This window comes from Panthera tigris, chromosome A1 (assembly GCF_018350195.1).
Source record: "Panthera tigris isolate Pti1 chromosome A1, P.tigris_Pti1_mat1.1, whole genome shotgun sequence".
Lineage (NCBI taxonomy): Eukaryota > Metazoa > Chordata > Mammalia > Carnivora > Felidae > Panthera > Panthera tigris.
In genome coordinates, this window is record NC_056660.1 from 17,334,680 (window position 1) to 17,355,362 (window position 20,683).

Consider the following 20,683-nt stretch of genomic DNA (forward strand, 5'->3'; position numbering starts at 1 on the left):
GAAGCATGGTCAATACTCCAAGGGAGTTCAGCTCATTTTCCCATGCCAGCAGCCTCTAGTTCCCCACAGACTTTCTTTAAACTTCAACACTTTTTGGGGTCGGGCTTTTTCACTTTATAGAAAAGGGACAGACACATAACTGGTGCCAGAAGAACATAGCACTTCATTTTTCATGGAAAGTCGTAACAAGAATAGTTACAGTTTTGCTTTTCAAAACACGTGACAAAGGGCCCAGTGACAGAGAAATCAAATGATGAGATATAGGAGTCAACAATTCATTTCAGTCATGGTATTTCTTGGCTGGCTCCATGAAGGTTCTTATTGCTGGGTCTTACCTGAGTCATGCGTGACGTGGGTTCTAAATAAACAGCGAGGCTGGTCTTTGATGTTGAATTCATTTCTGGGTTGCCTTCTCATATTCTTCACTTTGTTCATAGATACATGCAGCCAACTGCAGGAAGAAGGAAGTTGCTTTTGTGGTGCTTCGGCTCTCAGTTTAGCCATTGTCTCAAGAATAGATGATCAATGTGCCATTTTCTGTTCCTGTTGTGATTCCCGTAATAAGAGCTGATTCATGTTTTCTAGTTTACATTCTCCTTGTGTTGTCTGCCATGAGGAGAAAGGGTGATTTGTTCTTTTCAAAATAGAACACGAATGTCTATACACTTTTAATAGGCTTATAAACAGGTGTATTCCACTTGGTAAATGTTTCCTTCTTTGAGTGACTGCCCATTCTACCTCATCCTCATTCAAATAGCATGAGGAAAGGAGGGGGCTAGGTGGGTAGGGAAGGGGCGATGCATCAAATATTAAAAAGCTGAGGTCAAAGCATTACAGTTTATTACCATCATGTTTCACAGAATATATGAGCCATTAAAATTCCAATACTGCACCATATTATTGTGATAAAGGTTGTAATGGGAACGAGGAACGACACCACATGAATCTGTTCTAATAGCACTGGTGATAACACGAGCAAGAAAAAGGCACAAACAAAGCCCATTCCTATTATAACATTAAAATGAGAATCTGGTGCCTCTGCTCCGAAACCCAAGATGGAAGCTATATAACAAAATGAGTAAAAGTAACATCTGGAGGAGTAACAATGTCGTATTATAGTGGACACCTTGGGGGAGGGGGTGATTAATCATTCCCAACCCTACAACATGGTAACCATACCTACCTGGTTTTGCTCAGTTTTACATATGCCTCTTCCAGTGCTTGTCTTCGTGACCACCAGTAGTAAGAACTATGATGTTTATATGTTAGCTGTTAAGTCACAAGCCCAATTCTGCATTCATTAGTGGTGAAAGCTTTGTATTCCTTATCTTTTCTGCATTTCAGTTTCCTGATATGTAAAACCAGAGAAAGAACATACCTATGTCAAAGGGTGGCTGTGAGATTAAATATAGAGCATGAAACATAGCACTCAAAAAATCAGCGGTTACCATCAGTAATAGCAGTCACAGTGTGATATGAGAGATGTTTTTACCACCTGCCCTGCTCAGCAGGCAATTTCTAGATAGTTTTGTATAGTTACACCTCACTCAAAGGCAAGATTTACCCTTCACAACTACATAATCCAATGAGGTGTCCTGTTCTCCTAGCCTCATCTGAGAAGATGGGAGTTTATAAGCATCTGGCACATCTGTCATGGGTTGTCCACATGAGATGGATCACATGGGCTACTGGGCAAGTTTTCCAGCCTCAGTTAAGGATAATTCCAAAAAAGGCGATGGAGAATCAGCATGCTAATCCTTGGAGCTTGGCGGTCTTAAGTGGGCAACAAGACCACCATATTGCCAAAGCTTGCACTTGCTCCTGTAATGTTGCTGGTGAGGGGGCTTCCAGTTCCAGCTTGCCCTCCTGAATGCATGGCATCTCTTTCCTTTACACTTCTTTCTTCAAGTCACTGTGGAAGTCATTTAGCTTCTTGGTATGAGAAAAGATCACTATTCAAGTAAACAACATTATACTTCTTTCCTTTAGGTCACAAAGTTGTTCAGTTATTTGCTTGATTTTTCCCCTATTTTTTCTTCTGCTTGTACCTTATGTTTTTAGTTCTCTTCTACTGACTTGAACAGATTAGGAGGAATGGAAAATTTTTAGTGGTCTCAGAGATGTGGAAATAATATTTGTATTAATACTTCAAATATGATCCCACTTTACAAGGGGATAAAGATTTATACCTTCAATTCAAGTCACAAAACAAATAGCATCATCTTCTTTAGCAGATATTTGGTATTTCAAAAATTAATAACTCCTTATAATAGGATTTTAAAAGAACTTTTCACCCTAATCATGAGAGTAATATATGTCCATTGTTTTCTCAGTTTGAATACCCCCAAAAGCTGACCTTGATGCAAATTGGGATGCAGTTATTAATATGGGAAGTGGAAATGATCCTGTGGGAGTAGGGGAAGTAAGCCAAAGAAGGGAAGGAAACCAAAAATGAGTGTGCTACATAGATCAATGGAATAGAATAGAGAACCCAGAATTGAACCCACAAGTGTATGGCCAACTAATATTTGACAAAGCAGGAAAGAGCATCCAATGGAATAAGACAGTCTCTTTAGCAAATGGTGCTGGGAGAACAGGACAGCAACACGCAGAAGAATGAAACTAGACCGCTTTCTTACACCATACTCAAAAATAAACTCAAAATGTATGAAAGACCTAAATGTGAGACAGGAAACCATCAAAACCTTTGAGGGGAAAACAGGCAACAACCTCTTTGACCTCAGCAGCAGAAATTTCTTGCTTGACACATCTCTGAAGGGAAGGGAAATAAAAGCAAAACTTAACTATTGGGATCTCATCAAGATAAAAAGCTTCTGCACTGCAAAGGAAACAACCAACAAAACTAAAAGGCAACGGATGGAATGGGAAAAGATATTTGCAAATGACATATCAGATAAAGGGTTAGTATCCAAAATCAGTAAAGAACTTACCAGACTCAACACCCAAAAAACAAATAATCCAGTGAAGAAATGGGCAGAAGACCTGAATAGACACTTCTCCAAAGAAGACATCCAGTTGGCTAACAGACACATGAAAAGATGTTTAACACCACTCATCATCAGGGAAATACAAATCAAAACCACATTGAGATACCACCTCACATCAGTCAAAGTGGCTAAAATTAACTCAGGAAACAACAGATGCTGGTGAGGATGTGGAGAAACAGGGACCCTCTTGTCATGTTGGTGGGAATGCAAATTGGTGCAGCCACTCTGGAAAACAGTGTGGAGGTTCCTCAAAGAACTAAAAATAGAACTACCTTATGAGCCAGCAATAACACTACTAGGAATTTACCCAAGGGATACAGGAGTGCTGATACATAGGGGAACACGTATCCCAATGTTTATAGCAACACTTTCAACAATAGCCAAATTATGTAAAGAGCCCAAAAGTCCATCAACTGATGAATGGATAAAGAAGATGTTGTTTATGATGAATGGATAAAGAAATTGTGGTTTATATACACAATGGAGTACTACACGGCAATGAGAAAGAACGAAATATGGCCCTTTGTAGCAACGTGGATGTAACTGGAGAGTGTGATGCTAAGTGAAATAAGCCATACAGAGAAAGACAGACACCATATGTTTTCACTCTTAGGTGGATCCTGAGAAACTTAACAGAAACCCATGGGAGAGGGGAAGGGAAAAAAAAAAAAAAGAGGTTAGAGTGGGAGAGAGCCAAAGCATAAGAGACTCTTAAAAACTGAGAACAAACTGAGGGTTGATGAGGGGTGGGAGGGAGGGGAGGGTAGGTTACAGGCATTGAAGAGGGCATCTTTTGGGATGAGCACTGGGTATTGTATGGAAACCAATTTGACAATAAGTTTCATATATTAAAAATAAAAAAAAATAAAATAGTATAAATGGTGAGGAATACAAAAAAAAGATGTTGTTTATATATACAATGGAATACTACTTGGCAATGAGAAAAAATGAAATCCTGCCATTTGTAACAATGTGGATAAAACTGGAGGGTATTACACTAAGTGAAGTAACTCAGTCAGAGAAAGACAGATATCATATGTTTCCACTGATATGTGGAACTTGAGAAACTTAAGACTGTGGGGGAAGGGAAGGGGAAAAATAGTTTCAAACAGAGAGGGAGGCAAACTATAAGAAATTCTTAAATACAGAGAACAAACTGAGGGTTGGGGGGCAGGAATGAGGGGAAATGGGTGATGGGCATTGAGGAGGGCGCTTGTTGGGATGAGCACTGGGTGTTGTATGTAAGTGATGAATCATGGGAATCTACCTCCAAAACCAAGAACACACTATATACACTGTTAGCCAACTTGACAATAAATTATATTAAAAAAAAATTCATGGCGAGCAAAAAAAAAAAAAAAAAAAAAATGAGTGTGCTAATCAAGCTGAAACCTTTCTAGGCATTTTGTACAGAAAGAGATTTAAACGTGGAAAATGGGTGCTTACAAATTATTGGAAGCATGCAAAGAGCTGGGCTGGGACTCCAGGAACAATTCCCTGAAAATCATCACTGAACTAGTCCACAGGTGGAGCTGCGACTTCTACCCCAGTCAAGAAGATGGGAAATTTGGAAGGTACCACTAGAACCTCAGAAACAGACCTTCCTAGCAGCAATCCAGGGGTCTCTGTCAGTAGAAGTGCATCATGGTACAGTCCACATAGGGGAATCTGGCATATTTAACAACAACTAAGTATGCATTTCATCTGCTCAGCAATTCTGCTTCCAAGAATTTATTCTACAAATGCACAGGAATGAAAATATGTATACACCAGGTTTTGCACCATGGCATTATCTGCAAATAACTGCATCTCCAGCAAGAGGACTGGTTTAGTAAACAATCCACAGAATAAGACACAGTGCACCAGTTTAAAAAAAAAAAATGAGAGCATTCTCAACACAGTGATTTTGGAAATCTCCAGGATATATTTTAAAAGAAAAAAAAAAGCATGGCATTTAAGCAAAGTACAAGATGTGTGTATTTAGTTGTGCCTGAAAGCAAGACAGTACCCAAAGACTAATGGAAACAGGTGAAATGAATATAGGATCAGGCCAACAGTAAAACATCAAAGTTTTGAGCATCAAAAAGGATAATGATAGTAATGGTAAGGATAAAAAAGACCATTGAGATTAAAATGGTACTAAATTAACAAGTATGTATATAAGCGGAAGAAGCCCTTACTAAGAAGTTCAGTTAATAAATGTAGAAGGAATGACAGAATTAGAACTCTACCATTTTGCAATCCCAATGCAACAATTGATTCAGACAAGGATTATCAATGGATAGTAAGAAGTATTGGGTGAAAGGTTATGGGAAATAGGGTATTCGCACAGCCTGGAGAGAAAAGTTTTTTTCATAACGGAGACCTTTGGTGAACAAATCTCAACAAAGTCATAAAAGGGAATATTGTCAATAAAGGAACATGCTGAAATTCAGTGCCTCCTGGTGCAATGCAGTGGCAGGAACATAATATCACCTATGTGGTGGCCGTACGAGGAGAGTTTGTCCAAATATACAAGAACACATGCAGAAAAATCCAGAGTGTGAGATGGTCTATAAAAGAAATGGCGTGTCTTCAAAAATGTTAATATCATGAAAGATTAAAAAAAACAAGTCATTGGGGCGCCTGGGTGGCTCGGTCGGTTAAGCGTCCAACTTCGGCTCAGGTCATGATCTCACGGTCCGTGAGTTCGAGCCCCACGTCGGGCTGTGTGCTGACAGCTCAGAGCCTGGAGTCCGTTTCAGCTTCTGTGTCTCCCTCTCTCTCTGCCCCTCCCCTGTTCATGCTCTGTCTCTCTCCGTCTCAAAAATAAATAAACGTTAAAAAATTAAAAAAAAAAAATAAAAAATAAATAAAAAAAAACAAGTCACGAGAAATTTTTCCAGATAAAGGGACATTAAAGAGGCATGAAAATTAAATGCAACTTTTAATTTCCCAAACCAGAAAAAAGTAAACAGTTGTAAAAGTAAACAGTTGACACGATTGGCACAACAAGGGAAGCCTGAGTATGGATTGTATATTAGATGTTATTGACTCAATATTACTTTTGCAATATTTACTTTTGTAAATATGGTATTTTGGTTACTTAGAAGTTACACACTGAAGTATATAGGGACGATGTGTCATGATAGATCCACTTACTTTCAAATGGTTCAGCAAAACAACAGCAAATAGGTGAATGAAGAAAACATAAAGTGGCAAATGTTAAAAATTGGAAAATCTAGGTGAAGCATATATTAGTGTTCATTGTGATATTCCTTTTGATTTTCTCCATTGTTTTGAAATTCTGCAAAATAACAGCTGAACAATGTATATTTAAAATCACAACTTGTTTTAAAGTTTATTTATTTATTTTGAGGAAGAGAGAGAGAGCATGCACAGGGGAGGGGCAGAGAAAGAGGGAGTGAGAGAGAGTCCCAAGCAAGCTCTGCACTATCAGCACAAAGCCCGACGTGGGGCTCGAACCCACGAACCATAGGATCATGACCTGAGCCAAAGCTGGGTGCTCAACCGACTGAGCCACGCAGGTGCCCCAAACCATGACTTTTTTTCAAAGTAGATAGAACAGTGGATCTGAAATGTTACCTTTGTTGCAAAAATGAAGAGAAACAAAAATACTCATTTGTATAAGCAAACCTTAAAAAGATAAATTTTAAAATCTAATAAAGTGTTTTCAATAGGAAGGAGAGAAGAAGGTGGAAACAAGATTCTCAGTGTATAAGTTTTTATATTGTTTTGCTTCTTCATGTAAATATAATATCTATTTTAAAACACAGCATTAAATAAAAGGCAACAGAACATAGAAGAAATGACATGGGCTCCTGAGTCAGACTTCTTGGAGTCAATCCTGTTCTATGACTTCCCAGCTTACCATTGCTTTAGGCAAATTGTGGAACTCCCAACGCCTGTTTTCTTCTCTGCAGAGTGAAGACAATAGTGATACCTGCCCACTGGAGGATCAAAGTACTCAGACCACGCCTGGCACTCTTCAGAGTAAGTTTCCAAAGGAAGCAGATCTTCAAACCAGTAGAAAGAATAGAAACTGTCTGGTTTCAACTTTTGGTTCCAATTTTTCTTTTTTAGAAAAGCTAAATTTGTTTCCCCAGAAGAAAAAAATCTAATGTCTTCAGAGCCCCACACCGGCAGGGGCTGCCTCATGGTATGAATTTCCTATGATCGCGGTGTGATGGAGCCGGACCGGTCAGTCTTTAAATAGCACAAAGTCAACCCAGTCGTTTAACAAAATTCCATAGCTGGTGGCAGAGAAAGGCCGAGTATGCAGGACACGTGGCTCTCTTTCCAGTACAATGTGTTATTTGTCAGAGCTGACACTCAGGCTGAGAAGAAATTCATTCAGTCAATAAATATTTTTTGAATGGTTACATGGGAGGGTGCTTGGATACAGTAATGAACAGAGAAGTCTACCCATGTAGGAGGGGCAGAGAAAAAAAATAAAGACATACATAAAATTTAAATACACAATAAAATTTCAGGTAGTGGTGTTATAGAGGAAAGCAAAGCTGAGGAGGGAAATCGAAGGTAACGGGGCCAGGAGGGTTTTGTTATTTTAGGTAAGATGAACGCCTCTTTGAAAAGTTGACTTTTAAGCAAAAATCTGAATGAAAGAGGGAAGATTCAATGGGAAGGAAGCCTGGGCTACATAGGCAAGTGGGCAAGATGATTACTAACTTCCCTTTTGATACTAAATTACGTGAGCTCCTTAGGATACAGGGCCTTATAAAACCCTGACAGCATGATCTACTTCTCAGCAATACCAACATTCAGTAAACTGTGCAATCTTTCAATTATGGTCGTAACTCGGTCCCATCTCTTCTCTAAAATGAATAAAACCCTGGGAACCCATTCATCTCTGAATATGAGGGACATTATCTGAGAATGGAATACACAATTGAAAGAACTTTCAGAGGACTTCTCGTCATCTCTAAGGCATTGAAAGTGACTCCAGTCTAAAGTAAGTAAGCAAAGCAGAAAATCCTCTATGGGAACCATAAATATTCTGTGTGGTGTTCTCTGTAAGCTTGACAATTGGACCATACACAAACACATGATCCAAGAAGAACAAATTATAAATTGGATGTCATCAAAAGTAAAAGCTGCTCTTCTAAGGCTACATTAAGAGAATGAAAAGACAAGCCACAGGCTGGGAGACACTCTTTCCACATCATACATCTGATAAAGGACTTAATCCACAATACATTAAGAAACCTCAAAACTCAGTAACGAGAAAACAAACAACCCAGTAAAAAAATGGGTCAAAGATTTGAACAAACACTTCACCAAGAAAGTATACTGATGGCAGATAAGCACAGGTAGAAAAACTCACTGCTGTTAGTCAATAGGGGAATGCAAATCAAAGCCACAATGAAATACCACTACAAACAGATTAGAACGGCTAAAATTGGAACGGCTAACCATGTCAAGTGTGGACAAGACTGCGAAGGAACTGGAATTCTCATACTCGGTTGGCAAGAATGCAAAATGCTGCAACCACTTTTAAAAAGTGTTTGACAGTTTCATAAAAGGCTAAACACATTCTGATCATATGATCCAGCCTTTCCATATTTAGGTATTTACCCAAGAGAACAAAACCCAACTCAAATGTGTATCAATCAATAGGTGAATAAATGAAAAAACCTATGGCATCTCCGTACAATGGACTATTAGCAACAAAGAGGAATAAACCATTCATACATGTCAGAACAGGGATGGACCTCAAAATCATCATGCTTAGTGGAAGAAGCCAGACAAAAAGAATACATATAGTATGATCCTATTTATTTGACATTCTAGTAAATGAAAACTAATCTGTTGCAACAGAACACAGGCTTGGAGATAGGGTAAGGGCTGGAAGGGTTGGGGATGGGAGGAGGGGCAGGAGGAAAAGATCACAAGGGGCATGAGGAAACGTTGGGGGTTGATGGGTATGGGGTGTTCATTACTTTGGGGGTGATTTCACAGGGGTATACACATGTCAAAATTCATCAGATTTTATACTATAATATATTCAGTTTATTTTATATCAAAAGTACTTCAATAAAGCTATTAAAAATAAAATAAAATTTTAAAAATTCCTGAACAAACTAACAAGAAATTCCACCGTCCAAAATTTGGAGTCAATAAGGATTTTTAAAATGCTTAAATTTATTTAGTTTGTATGAGGTCCATGGGGAAGGCCTCCGGGCATTTCACTGGGGCACCTGGGTGGCTCAGTCGGTTAAGCATCTGACTTTGGCTCAGGTCATGATCTCACAGTTTGTGTGTTTGGGCCCTACATCAGGTTCTCAGCTGTCATCACAGAGCCCACTTTGGGGTCTGTCCCCCTCTCTGTCTGCCCCTCTCCCGCTTGCTCTCTGCCTCTCTCAAAATAAATAAATAAACTTTAAAAAAAAAGAAGGCCTCTGGACATTTCAAATTATGTATTAACTGGGTAACCCATTGGTTAAGCCTAGTTCTCAACAGCTCACTGTAAAAGAGGGTAAGCTTTGATAAAAGATTAATGGTAAAGTGCTCTGGGGCTGGAGGAAAGAAGGTCTGAGAGTAAGTAAATCATGACTTTCATTTACAAAGTGGATGGCCTTGGTCAAGTTGCTCAACTGCTCTGAGTGTCAGCTTGCCTATCTGTCATGGAAAAAAATAATAACTCGTGAGATTATTAAGAGAATAACTGAGAGAAAGTGAGAGAAAAATCACCTGACAACAAAAAGGCTTTTGCTGTCAGAATTCTGTTGTTACACAGAAGTGAATCACCCCAAGGGTAGTCAAGAGGAACCACAACTCTCCTGGTCAAATTAACCATCCACACCCACTCACTCCGATGCTGATTCATTTGTTCAGCAGCAACCACTGCTTCCAGAAATGCACATGTGACCAGTCCCCTCTGAAGACATGAGAGAGATCCTAGCATCTTCACATTCCATTTGTTCATGAAGTCTTCCTTGATGTTAAGTTCTGTTCCCTGCCCACTCCCCTTTTTTTTTTAACTTCTGGGCTTCTTTCAAGATGGCACCATGCATCTCAGCTTTCAGACTTTGGACTGGCTTACCACCTGTCTTTGGACAGCTGTACAAAAATGCTTTGTGATCTCAAGGGGATCCACCATTTTTGCTCTCCACTTGGGTTATTTGTCATACTCGCTTTTAGTCCCTCCAACAGATGGTTAATTTGGCTCCAGAACCTACCATCTCAGTAATTCACAGTCATTCACAAACACAAGTTTCCACCTGACAACCACTGCAGCACATAAGACTGGTTTATCTTTAAAGCTACTGTGGAGATAAATGATAAAATATGAGGCAAACCTCTCAGTAATAAAGGAAAACTAGTGTCAATGGACTAATAGTAGTGGATAAACAGCATCATAATCGTATTTCCATTATATCCAGGAATATATACTCTCCTCTTGAGGCTTGCCTCCTTTTCTTATTTTCCCAATTTTGGATCATTTAGTACAGGGGTTGGCAAACTTTTTTGGCAAAGGGCCAAGTAGTAAATTTTTTAGCTTTGCCAGCCAAGAGACAAAATGAAAGACATTGTAAAGATACTTATGTAACCATTTTAAATAAAACCATTTAAAAATGTAAAAGCCATTTTTAGACTGTGGGAAAGAAAGAGAAAGAAAGAAAGAAAGAAAGAAAGAAAGAAAGAAAAGAGAAAAGAAGGAAGGAAGGAAGGGTGCCTGGGTGGCTCAGTCAGTTAAGCATTTTACTCTTGATTTTGGCTCAGGTCATGATCTTATTGTTCATGGGTTCGAGCCCTACATCAGGCTCTACTCTGACAGCACATAGCCTGCTTGGGATTCTCTCTCTCTCTGTGTCTCTGCCCGTTCCCTGCTAGCTCTCTCCCTCTCAAAACAAAAATAAACTTAAAAAAAGTAAGAAAGAAAGAGTGGGATGGAGGGATAAAGAAAGAGAAAACAAGAAAGAAGGAAAACAGGAAGAAAGGATAGGCAGTGGGCTGAAATTGACCCAGGAGCAATAGTTGGCCAATTTGTTTTAGTTGCATGTGATTTAGCTTCAGTAATTTAACACTCATGGAATCCAACTTCAGAGCTTTTTCCAAATTAATTAGAACATGATGACCTTTGTTATATTCTGGTAAATTATTTTAGGACATGAAGGGGTTATGCCTCACACAGATCTCACTGAACTTATTCCAGTGGGATTATTGGGAATTTGGACTCCCTCCACTGTTTCTCTTTGAAATGTTTACTACTTCAATATTTTTGGGCTTCTTCCATAACCTATTTAACAGAAAACACATTTTCATCAGTGCTTTTAGTCTTTTCCATACTGGCATGCTTTGGATCTTAAAAAGAACTCTGTTGGACTAATTAATGGCTTTGCAAGCCGTCAGAAATCAGCATGGCTTGTTTGCCATCACTATTGGTGGATGCTGGCCGAGATGATTAGAATTCTCTTAACATAGTATTTTTATGGGAGCAAATACTTCCTTTGAGAAATGCCAAACTTTTCTGGGGAGATAAACTTTCACAAGGCACCATAGACCTTTTGTCCCCCAGTATTTAAAGTGAGCGAGATTTCACTCGAGATAATTTCATGTCCACTCTTTTTCCACATCTGGATCTCAGCTCCAGCAGAAATGGCAATAGCCTGCAGAAGTCTAGGTAGGGATAGGACGTGCTCCGACAGATATGTCACATTGTTTCCATCCTTTGAATGTGTGGCCTCAGCTCCCATTCCTCATGGTCAGTAGGTGACCTCCCCTCATCCTGAAGAATTGAGAACAAACAGCATCCGCTGAGCATTGCCACATCGCCAACTCAAAACGTATTGGCACCTTCACTTGTCTTTTCTTGCTTTGTCCTTCCTTTGGAAGAAAACATGTTCTTTTCCTTTACACACCTACCTTCTCAGCTGCTCTTTGCTATCCTACACTGCCCCTCACTTCACAATATCATGCTGTTCCTGATCTACTCGCTGCATTTTCCTTTTCTTCCTTCCCACCACTCCTCCTTGGCCTTAAGTATATGTCGGGGCCCCTGGGTCGCTCAGTCAGTTAAGCTTGTGACTCTTAATTATGGCTCAGGTCATGATCTCACGGTTCGTGGGATCCAGCCTGGCACCAAGCTCCCTGCTGAGAGTGTGGAACCTGCTGAGAGTGTAGGCCCCTCCTCTGTTTGTGTACTCTCTCTCTCTCAAAAATAAAACAAGTAAACGTTAAAAAAAGTATACACATCTGTCTCCTATCATTAAAAATAATAACTCTTCCAGTCCAAATGCTGCCTCAAGCCACCAGACTTCCTTGCCTTCTTTTTACTACCAAGCTTCTATTTTAAACCAAGCAAGCAGTTCTCACTCCCTCCACTTCCTCATTATCCACTCACTCCTTGAAACTTATCATCTTCCTATCCTGATGAAACTACTCTCTTAAAGACCACATGTAATTTACCAACTTAAAAATTCCAGTGGCTTCCCCCCACCCCTGACACACATACTCATACTTACTTTTCAATTTCTGCAAACTAAAGACATCTTCCTAAAATCTATTTAAAAATTTTTAATGTTTATTTATTTTGAGAGAGAGAGAGAGAGTGAGAACAGGAGAGGGACAGAGAGAGAGAGAGGGAGAGAGAGAGAATCCTAAGCAGGCTCCGCACTGACAGTACAGGGCCCAGTGCAGAGCTCGGTCTCAAGAACCGCTCAAGAACCATGAGATCATGACCTGAGGCAAAACCAAGAGTCAGACATCTAACCGACTGAGCCAGCCAGGTGTCCCTAAAATCTATTTTAAACAGGATGTTTGGGAGCGCCTGGGTGGCTCAGTAGGTTAAGCATCAGGACTTTTGCTTTAGGCCCAGATCATGAGCTCTATGTTCCTGAAATCAACCCCTGAGTTGGGCTCTGGGTTGACAGCACAGAGCCTGCTTGAGATTCTCTCTCTTCCTCTCTCTCTGCCCCTTACCTGCTCTCTCTCACACACACACTTTCTCTCTTTCAAAATAAATAAACTTAAAAAAAATAAACTAAACATTTTGAAGGAGTCTCTACTGACTATTGAATTTAGCCCAACCCCAGATGGTTAGTACTTAAGGACTTCCATCTAATCACAAATAGTTTTCTCTAACTTTGCATGCACTTTATCTTCTAAACAATTTGGTCTGTCCAACTATTGTTCCTTGAGCACATCCAATGTCTTCTAGCTTAGCATCTCTTAAGCATCTGGCTGATGGTTCTATTGAGAAGGACCATACCCACCAATCATAAAGCCTTCTATAATCTCAACAGAATGTCACTTGAATGTAATTAATTTTTTTGAGGAGTTTTAAAACTACAGGAAAATACTCAGTTAAGGAGAACAATTCCAAGTACCCACCACTGAGAATTAACCTACTTATTTGTTTTCATTTTTAATTCAAATTTTAAGTGAAAAGGATTGAAACATTACGATAGGGTTAAAGTTTGTTTTCTTACCCAGCTCTGCCCCTCCAGAAGCCAGATCACAAATTTGGTAAATGTTTTCCTGGTCCATGCATTTAAATCTCTGATGCACATTTATATATCAAAAAAAAAAAAAAAAAGTATCATTTCTTGCTTTTAATTTGACATCTGGTAAAAAATACAGTTCATAACTCTAAAACTTGTTTTGTTCCTCTCAAGATCTCATTGTTTTGAGACAAATCAATTTATTTATTTGAAGTGCCATACAGATATATCATAATTCTAATATAAACATATGTATAACATGTCTATATCAAAAGTCATATTATGTCCACCATATGCATGCATCACAATTTATTATTCATTTCCATATTGATGAATTTCTAGTTGATTTCAATTCTTTTATTATTGCAAGTGATATCATAGTGAGTATCCTTGTCTATCTCCTTGAGGGTAAGAATTTTCCTTTGGCTATACTCAGAAATGAAAATTGCTAAAACAGAGGTCTACATACTTTCAAATTTTCTAGAGAATGCCAACTTAATTCTCAAAGCAGTTGTAATGACTCTTTTTCTACATTCTCACCTACACTTGGAATAATTAGATTTTAAAAATTGTCATTGCTGCTTTATTTTGCTAATAGCTAATAAAAGTGAGCATTTTCATATCTTTGGTGGTTAGAAGCTTTCCTTTTCTGAAAATTGTCAGTTAATAATGTTTGCCTATTTTTCTTATGGAGTTGTGGGCGTTCTTTATATACCCTCCATACTTATCCTTGTATATCTGGCAAATGTGTTCATTTCAGTACTCTGTTTCTCTTCATTTTGCTCACTGTACCTCTTGTCATTTAGAAACTTTAAAATTTTTGGTTTAGACAAATTTTTCAGTTATTTCTCTTATGAATTATTATTAAATTCTTTATCATATTTTCCTTTTTTTATTATTTTGTTTTGTTTTGTAGTCTGAATTGTTTAAGGAATCCTTCCCTACCCCAGGAGCTTATTCTCCAAGGACAGATTCTAATCTGATTTATGTGAGACTTTAATCTTCAATACGTCTAAAACATTTTTCTGTGGAATATAAGGTATGTCTTAATTGTATTTTATTTCCCCACACAGAAATAGAATCATATCAGTACTATTTACTGGACAGGCCATTATTTCCCCTTTTATGTGCATTACCTCCTCTCTTAGATACCAAGGACCTAGATAAACTTGGGTGTGTTTCTGGTTATTTGTCTAATAATTCTAGACAAATTATTAGAACACTATTCTGTTCTGATAATTTGTTTATCTATTACTCTATAATGATACATTGTCTTAATTATTACACACATGTTTATATAGATTAATATATATCATATAATGTAGAATTATAGATGTTAATAAATCTTTGATATCTGGTAAGAGGAGTCTCAGTTTCCTTTTAAAGAACTGTCTTGGCTATCACTGGACTTTTATTCTATATGACTCTTAGAATATTTGCTCAAGTCCATGGAAAACCTATTTGGAGATTTTACTGGAATGACATTTATTTTGCTGAAAAAGTTGCATTATCTGTATATATCTAATCTTTCTCATGAAATCAGTGAATTTTTCTCCTTGCTTAGGCCTACTTTTTTTTTTTTTTTCTTTTAGAGTTTATTTTTAAGTAATCTCCACACCTGACCTGGAGCTTGAACACATGACCCAAAGATCAAGAGTCACATGCTCCACCAGCTGAACCAGCCAGGTGCCCCTCCTTAGCCCTGCTTTTGTGTCTTTCAGTAATATCCTTAATTTTCTCCATAAATAGTTTGCACATCTACTGTTAGATTTATTCTTAGATATGTTTTGTAACTATTCCTTATTACATTTTCTTGTTCATTGTTAGCTGTTAAATTTCATGTTGTCCATCTATCAACTGACTTTAATGAAATCTTTCATTAGTTTTAATAGCTTGTGAATTCCTTTGAGTTTTCCATGTGCACAATCATATTGTCAGAAAAAAAATGTCAATTTTCTTTTCCCCTTTCAAACATTACACAGTTTCTGTATTTTTTCAGGCGTTTTCCTGATATTAATTTACTGGCTAGACTCTCCTATATCATGATTTTTTTTTCATTCTTACTTTTTATATGTTATTTTTTAAAATTTTGATTGACTGATTAATTGACGTGTAGATAACATCCTCCCACATGACACTGAATGGCAAGGATCACATCCTCATTCCATTCCTCATTTCAGTGGGAATCCTATTATTTCATCACTAAGAATTATGTTTATTGTATTCTTTGGGGAAATTCATTCTATCAAGCAAATGAAATTTCCTTCAGTTCTAGGTGGCTGTAAGTTTTAAATCATAAAAGAATTAAAAGAATAAAAGAATTTTGAATATATATACTCGAAGGAGTTTTTCTGCATCTAATAAAATGACTACATTTCCTCCCTCTGCTAATTTGTTATTATAGTGAGTTGAAATAGCAAGTGTTCTGATTTAATAACCCCTGTATCCTGGGATAAGTCCTGGGATACGTGGTCCTCTTAGTTGTTTGGCTGGCTTGATTAGTAGACACCAGGAATTGCTTTGCTGGCTGAATAGGCTGTTACACTGGAAGTTCTGGCCAAGACTCTAGAATGACAGCTATCAGACACAATAGTCAACTTGAAATAGACTACCCAGTAGAATTTGGATAAGAGGTGACCAAAGCTTCTTAGATCATTGGTAAGCCTTTTATCTATATCAAAGGTATAAAAGATTCTGGAGCCAGAGTTTCAAAAGGGGATTTAGGAAGAGGGTTTTGTTTTGTTTTGTTTTGTTTTTGTAAGGAATTATGGTATGAACTATCCATCCCCACTCCCCACCACTGTAACCCCAAGGATTGGTGCTGGGTCAGGATTTCTGCACAAATCTGTGCATGCTGTTTAATGCACAAGGACACAAGGAAGGGGGAACATATAGGGCCTGAAATCCCTTGTGTGCTACTCACCAAGGTCAGTTGGAGAAAGGATCACATTTTTCTAACTCAAACCAAGGAACTGTTTGGGGCAAGTCTGCTCCCCTCCTTAAACCCAGTGGAAGGGGATTCAACAGGATTACTCTGAGAGCCTTCTCTGTGTCATCCAAAGCTGGGCTGCAGTAGACTGATTCCCAGCTAAAGTTCTAAGGGGCTGAAGATGGGCTGGCTTGCTGCGGACAGCTGAGGCACGTGGGATCATCTCCCTCCCTGCGTTTGTCAGAGCAAGATGCTCTGGGTGGGGGAGGGGAAACAACATGAAAAAACTCACAAAACAAGGCATTAGTTTTAAACATGCCTTAGGCCCAGGGAGCACAAGAACAGGTTAAACGGTGATACACATGGAAAGAACTATTTAGCTCTTTTTACCTCTCCTTTTCTGTGTTCCTTCTCATTCTCAGCCTCAGAGAGGCTGTTAGCAGCATTTAAGTGTGGTGGAATTTAGCAAGAAAAAACAGTCAACTCAGCCCTCCTTCCATGGCCACTGGGTTTTCACAAAACCCAGCTACAGCTCGGGAAGAAAGATCTATCCTTCAATCAAGTTTTAAGTTTTGATATGAGACTTACCATTTGAATTTCTGAATTGAGACTGTGTTTGACTTGGGATTTTTTAATTGCCTAGGAATAATCAGAAAAATCCTGAGTATGCCTGAGTTTTCATCCAGGAGGGGGGAAGCAGTCCACTTCTTCACACACATTTTAAAGGCAGAGTGGGAAACAAAATGAAGATGTTTTATGAGTACGTCCTATGATTCTTGCTTGTTCGCTGCGCTGGTTACACAAGTACTATATTTAGGACTGTTGTGTTTTTGTTGATTGATGATAATGATCTTCAGTTTTCCTTTCTGATACTATCTTTATCCAGTTTCTTATCAAAATTATAATAACCTCAAAAGAGGAGTGGGGTGCAGAGCCTGATGCAGGGTTTGAACTCACAAACCGTGAGATCATGACCTGAGCTGAAATCAAGAGTCGGTTGCTTAACCGACTGAGGCACCAGGTGCCCCACCTTTTTAAAAAATATTCTTTTTTTTTTTTATTTTTTTATTTAAAAAAAAAAATTTTTTTTTAACGTTTTTATTTATTTTTGAGATAGAGAGAGACAGAGCATGAACAGGGGAGGGGCAGAGAGAGAGGGAGACACAGAATCCGAAACAGGCTCCAGGCTCTGAGCAGTCAGCACAGAGTCCGACGCGGGGCTCGAACTCACGGACCGTGAGATCATGACCTGAGCCGAAGTCGGACGCTTAACCGACCAAGCCACCCAGGCGCCCCTAAAAAATATTCTTAATTACAGAAGTGAGGCATCTTTTGGTTTTTGAGGATTTATTAACATTTTTCAGTATAACCTTTGTCAACCAAACCTTTGTTGGCCTTTGTTGAGAGGAAAAGTTTCTTGACTGATTCAGTGTTTCTAACAGTTTTGGTTATGTTTGGGTCTTTTATTTCTTCTTGGGTCAGTTTTGGTAATTTCCGTTTTTCTTGAAAATTTTCAATTTCATGTAAATGTTTAAATTTATTGTGACAAGGTTATTCATTATATGGGTAAATATTATGAATGCTGGTCTATATTTCTTCTTTTCTTCTTCTCAGGAAACCCTCAAGGGAAGACCACTCCCTGGCTGTCAGGCCTGCCCATATGACTTGGTCTGTCCAGTGCAATATGACAGAAAGTGATGGGTATCACCTCTAGGTACCTCTAGGGTATAGCTAATAGCCAGTGTGGGGTGATCATGAAAGCAAATAGTAGGAGATCAGAGCACCCTAGAAGGCTCAGCTACCTGCAGAAAGATCTTGGAGAATCACCTGGATAAACTAAGGGCCTTTTGTGAGCATAAATCAGCTTCTATTTTGTTAAGCCATTGAAATCTTTGTATTGATTTTTACTGTAATACAAACTAGTCTGGCCTAATAAAATATTGCACATTTTTATATTGTATGTCTTTGTATTTATAATAGTGCTTTCTTCTTTTTTTGACATGTTGTTACAGATTTATTAACATTTTCATTAGTCTTTTCAAAGAATCAGCTTTTATATGGTTGGTTACGCCTAAATACCCTTTCTATTTATTCTTTTCTTCTCCTTTGTATTTACTCTGTTGTCTGCTCTAGCTTCTTGAGTTGAATATTTAGCTTGTTTACATTTAATCTGCCTTGTTTTTTAATACATGTCTTTAAAGTTATAAATTTTCTCTAAGCACTGTTTAGTTATATCCTACCAGTTTTTAAAACTTTCTTTAGAAATTATTTTTAAGATAGAGCACCTGCATGTCTCAGTCGATTGAGTGACTGACTTCAGCTCAGGTCATGATCTCACGGTTCGTGGGTTTGAGCACTTCATCGGGCCCTGTGCTGACAGCTCAGAGCCTGGAGCCTGCTTCGGATTCTGTGTCTCCTTCTCTCTCTGCCCTTTCCCTGCTGGCTCTCTCCCTTTCTCTCTTTGTCTCTCAAAAACAAATAAGAATTTAAAAATTAGAAAAAATTATTTTTAAGAAATTCATAATTTCCACTCTGACTCATTATCATCTTTTATTGCTGATATTGAATCTATTTGCATTGCGGTCAAGGACACAGGTTATAGGCTATCACCTCTTTGGATCTTTATGGCCTAAAAAGTGGTCAGGTTTCTTGACTGTTCCATGGATGGCTCAGAAGGATATTCGTTCTCTGCATACTAGTTCAGAATCTTACAGGCAGTTATTAGGTAAAGTTTGGGACTCATATTGTTCATATCTCCTGTGTTTTTACAAAATTTCTCTTCTTGATCACATTTTCTAAGAGATACATGTTTAAGTCTCCCCATATAACTATAGATTTATCAGTTTTCCATATGTTTGACTCTGCTTTATGCATCCACATTCATGATAATCATATATTTTGGTGAACTGTTGCTTTAATTATTGGTAGTGTTTTTAACTCTAGAAATAATTTTTCCTTTAATGCATCTTTTTCTAATACTAGCATTTATAGCTTCTTTTGGCTATTTTCCTGATCTATCTTTTCACATAGCTTTATTATCTACTGTTATGTCTTATTTTTCCATAAGTTTGATTCCTTTTTTTTTATTAAAAAATGTTTATTTATTTTTGAGAGAGAGAGACAGGAGGAAGACAGAGAGAGAGAGAGAGAGAGAGAGAGAGAGAGAGAGACCATGCAAGCAGGGGAGGGGCAGAGAGAGGGAGACAGAGATTCCAAAACAGGCTCTGCACTGTCAGTATAAAGCCTGATGTGGGGCTCGACCTCACAAACCATGAGATCATGACCTGAGCCAAAGGTGGATACTTAACTGACTAAGCCATCCAGGTGCCCCCTTAAGTTTGATTCTTACAGTGAAGAACAGGGCTGGATATTAAAAACATCATCTGATAAGAATACTCCCTTTCCAATTGGATTGATATGATGAAACAAAAGTCACCCCTTATCCACAGGGGATACATTCCAAGCCCCCCACAGATACTGCTGGATCCTATATGTACTGTTTTTTCCTTTACATACGTGCTTATGATAACGTTTTATTTAGAAATCAGGCACACCAAGAGAATAACAACAAGAGCTAATGATAAAATAGGGCAATAATAGCAAGGTGTAATACAAGTTACATGAACGTCATCTCTTTCTCAAAATAATCTATTGTACTGCACTCACCCTTCCTGCCATGATGTGAGACGATCAAATGCCTACATGATAAGATGAACTGTGGTGGATGACGTATGCATTGTGACATAGCATTAGGCTACTAATGACCTTCTGAGGATACATCAGAAAGAGGATCATGGGCTTCTGGACCAAGGTTGACTGCAGGTGCCTGAAATGACAGAAAGCAAAGCCAAACCATGGATAAAGGGGGACCAGTGTATAATAAATCCTGTAACTTAGATTCAGATTCAACACTTAATAGACGTGCTATGTTGTATCACCTATCCATTCCACATGCTATTTTCTTTCTTGGCCTTCTTGGCCATTTTTCCTCTTGATCCTCCTCCTTACGTATAATTGCTTTAAAGTCAATCCCTCAGCTAACCAATGAGGATTTTTTCTCAAACATAACCGTCATAAAATCTGGAAAAAAAAAACCCAATAATTTCTTCACAATATTTAATAACCCAGTCTACATTAAAATTTCCACAAAGAAGTTTCATTTGTTGCATTTTGTTGTTGCCTTTTTGTTTAATGACTATTTCCTCTGTTCTTCTCTTTTTATTCTACATCACATTTTGTTGGAAAAAACAAATTATTTTTCCTGTAGAATATCCTACATTCTG

General features: G+C 38.2%; 1 long non-coding RNA gene across 1 annotated transcript; it reads right to left on the bottom strand.

Moving 5' to 3' along the window:
- Nucleotides 1-484: 484 nt before the first annotated feature.
- Nucleotides 485-20,217, bottom strand: LOC122230947. The gene is made up of 3 exons (XR_006207978.1): nt 20,067-20,217; nt 1,184-1,348; nt 485-606 (listed from the first exon to the last, which is right to left on the bottom strand). It is a non-coding gene; the product is annotated as an uncharacterized LOC122230947 (long non-coding RNA).
- Between the last annotated feature and the right edge of the window lie 466 nt (nt 20,218-20,683).